The sequence below is a fragment of the Camellia sinensis genome, chromosome 11 (genome assembly GCF_055761805.1).
Source record: "Camellia sinensis isolate YWXY chromosome 11, ASM5576180v1, whole genome shotgun sequence".
NCBI classification, from domain to species: domain Eukaryota; kingdom Viridiplantae; phylum Streptophyta; class Magnoliopsida; order Ericales; family Theaceae; genus Camellia; species Camellia sinensis.
The window spans coordinates 11,511,498-11,515,380 of record NC_138971.1 but is presented as its reverse complement, the minus strand read 5'-3'; the positions used below and the strand labels follow the sequence as shown (position 1 = coordinate 11,515,380).

At 39.6% G+C, this 3,883-nt stretch overlaps 1 pseudogene across 1 annotated transcript; it reads left to right on the top strand.

Moving 5' to 3' along the window:
* The first annotated feature begins 1,070 nt into the window (after window positions 1-1,070).
* Window positions 1,071-3,396, top strand: LOC114298272 (phytosulfokine receptor 1 pseudogene; annotated as a pseudogene). Its single transcript, XR_014343520.1, has one exon. The product of XR_014343520.1 is annotated as a phytosulfokine receptor 1 pseudogene (transcript).
* Window positions 3,397-3,883: the final 487 nt, after the last annotated feature.

Below are 3,883 nucleotides of genomic sequence, written 5' to 3'. Positions count from 1 at the left end.
ACTGCTAACCAAGATCTACATAAAGTTTCATCTTCTATAATTGTAAATGCTTTACCACGAGAAACACGAGAAGTTTCTGAAATGAAATGATTATCACTGCTCTGCGTGTTCTGTTCTCGCGAAGTTTCCGACATAAAATTAATATCAGTGTTGTGCTGAAATATTTGTGATTCTTCAAACATTTGGAAATCTTCCATAACTTCAAAAAAATACAGTACATACAATATGTAAAATAGTAAAAAATATTAGAATGATATACAATATAAATTAAAGTTTCAAAGGAGAAAAATCACAGAAGAAACAAAATTCACAACATACAATGTAATGCTCTTCTCAAAATAAAAGACTCTGTCATCTTGATATACAAAACTGATATATTTTATAGCACACATTATCAACGGTAAATTTTAAAAAAACTCTGTTCATGCAACGGTAAATTTATTAAAACGGCTACTTTTTAAAAGATGTATATGAGCGGCAAATTATCAAAAGACTCTGTCCATCCAACGGTAAATTTACTGAAACCACTAATTTTAAAATATTTATATAAAAGATAACAATTTGAATTATATTTTCAATGAAATTGAAATTTATAACACCCTTCAAATTATTTCAAATTATTCCAAGTCCACAATTCTACCTGTTAAAACCAAACCTGTCAAACCAAACCTGTTCAAACCAAACCTGTAGGATGCGTAGACCGGGCGACCGGATGGTCAACCAGCCGGTCAACCGGCCGGTTGACCGGTTCACCTACACAGCCCAGGCCACGGACCAGTTCAAACCCATCAGTTCAGCCAGTTCAAACCCCTCACAGTCCAAACCCGTCGCCTAATCTCATGAACCGGTTGACCGGTTGGTCAACCGGCCGGGCAACCGATGTATCTCCTTCAACGGTCAGTAACAGTGATTTGGTAAAATGCAGAACTTGTTTTCAGTTTGATACTTTTTTTGCTGATTTCTTATTTTGATATTCATTTGATGCAACGGTTGGAGCATGGAAAAGTACATTTTTCATCAAAATTTAAATCTGATATCAATTTTGGTTCAGCGTTGGAGATGGTCTAAAGAACCAAAAAAAATGCTGGAACTTGACTTTAACCCCTCTCTCTCTCTCTCTCCCATAGCAATTGTTTTTCAGAGATGGATGTGTTAGAGTTGTGGCTTATCTTCATTTTCCTTCTTGTGTTCTCTTCACGAGTTCAGGTTTCGAATTCCCAAAGCCTGACTTGCAATTCGAACGATCTCAAGGCACTAGAGAGTTTCTTGATTGGGTTAGATACAGGGACTTTTAATGATTGGGGAAGCTCAAATCCATCTTCTACAAACCCCAATTGCTGTACCTGGTTGGGAATCACCTGCAATTCATCTTCTTCTCTTGGTTTTCTCAACGATCCTATCGATTCTGGTAGGGTTGTGAAATTGGAACTCTCAGGAAAGAGATTGATGGGCAAACTCAACCAAACTACTTTCACTGGTTTAGACCAACTCACAACCCTAAACCTCTCTATCAATTTCCTCGGAGGCTCTCTTCCTCCATCTCTATTTCAATTGCCGAATCTACAAGTCATCGACCTCAGCAAAAACGATTTCTCTGGTTCAATTCCGATTAGTATCAACCTCCCTGTTCTCGAGTTCTTCGACATTTCTGATAATTCATTCGAAAACTCGGTTCCTGTGGGGATTTGTATCAATTCAACTCGAATTCGGATCATTGATTTTTCTGTGAATCACTTCTTTGGTAGAATTCCATCTGGGTTTGGGAATTGCAGCTCGTTAGAACACCTCTGGCTTGGTGAAAATTTTCTTGCCGGAGATATACAGGAGGATCTTTTCCGGCTACCCAGATTGAACCAGTTGGGTCTTCGGGATAATCGGTTTTCGGGTCAGCTCAGCAGTGGAATTGGTAATCTCTCTGATCTTGTTAGTTTGGATATATCATTGAATTCGTTTTCAGGGCCTATCCCAGATGTTTTTCATAGATTTGTAAAGTTACAAGAATTTTATGCTGAATCCAATAATTTTTCCGGTGGAATTCCCAATTCTCTGGCGAATTCTAAGACTATCACTTCACTTGCTTTGGGAAACAATTCTTTGAATGGTGTAATTGATTTGAATTGTTCTGAAATGATCCATCTTGTTTCGCTCAGTTTAGCTACTAATCAGTCCATAGGGCCAGTGCCCAATAATCTCCCACTCTGTCCACGCCTGAAAACAATCAATCTCGCGGGAAACAACTTTACCGGGCAAATCCCAGAAAGCTTTAGGAATTTTCATGGCCTATCTTCGCTTTCGGTATCAAATTCGAGCATTTTTAACCTCTCAGCCGCCCTTGATATCTTGCAGCATTGCCAGAACTGGACTACTTTGGTTCTTACCTTCAATTTTCATGATGAACAATTGCCTTCCTATCCTAGTCTAGAGTTTAACAATTTGAAGGCTCTCATTATTGCCTATTGCGGACTTAGTGGTATGTTGCCCCAGTGGTTGAGTGGGTTAACAAATTTGCAGTTGTTGGATTTATTATGGAATCGATTGGATGGAATAATTCCGCCATGGTTGGGTAATTTTGAGTTTCTGTTTTACATTGACTTATCGAACAACTCTTTTACTGGAGAGATACCAAAGAACTTGACTGGATTAGACTGCCTTATCTCCAGGGATCTCTCACTGGCAGACCCATCTCTAGGTTTCCCATTCCCATTTTTTGTGAAACGAAACATTAGCCTTGCAGGGTTGCAGTATAATCAAATTTGGAGGTTTCCACCGACACTTGACCTCAGCAATAACTTTCTCACCGGACCCATCTGGCCTGAGTTTGGGAACCTTAAAAAATTGCATTGTTTGGACCTAAAATGCAACAATTTATCTGGAAACATTCCTGAGAATTTGTCTGGTATGACAAGCATAGAGACTTTGGATTTGTCCCACAATGATCTATCCGGAGCTATACCTCTTTCGTTGGTAAATCTCAGCTTTTTGTCCAAGTTCAGTGTTGCTTACAATCAACTGTATGGGGCAATCCCTACTGGAGAGCAGTTTGAAACCTTTCCAAACTCGAGCTTTGAAGGGAACCTAGGTTTATGTGGTGAACATTCTTCCCCGTGTTCGATTAGCAATCAAGTTCCTCAAGTAGTCTCTCCTAGCAAGTCGATGTGGGGAGAGATTATTGTTGAAATGTCGTTTGGGATTGGATTTGGGACTGGATTTGGGACTACTTTTGCTGTTATGTTCTTGTTTGTTCTAAACTGTTAGTATTATGTATAAAGAAAGAGAAATAATTGTGTATTGAAATATTGTATTGAATGTTATATTACAAAGGTTCAATTGAGCTCGTTTATATAGGAGAGGAGCCAAAAGTGGGAGCCTAAAGTAGCCGAAAGTGGCACTAATAAAGTAAAGTAAAAGTAAAGGAAATATACACTACTAACAGCTATACACTACTAACATCATTACAAGCATTAATATAATATACTAACAGTCCCCCTCAAACTCAAGGAGGATAGGTACTAGCCAACTTGAGTTTGGAGAGAGTAACAAAACAGGAAAATAGACTGACAAATAAAAGTGGATAGGAGACACTGTATGGTCGTGTCAGACCGTTGGTGAAGACACTGTATGGTCGTGTCGAACCGTTGTAGAAGCTAACCGGAATCAATGTCGGGACAGTTTATGAGGTCATGCCGGACCGATGTAGAAGCTAACCGGAATCAATGTCGGGACAGTTTATGGGATCATGCCGGACCGTTGTAGAAGCTGACCGGAATCAATGTCGGGACAGTTTACGGGGTCATGCCGGACCGTTGTAGAAGCTGACCGGAATCAATGTCGGGACAGTTTACGGGGTCATGCCGGACCGATGTAGAAGCTTTGATGGTGCACC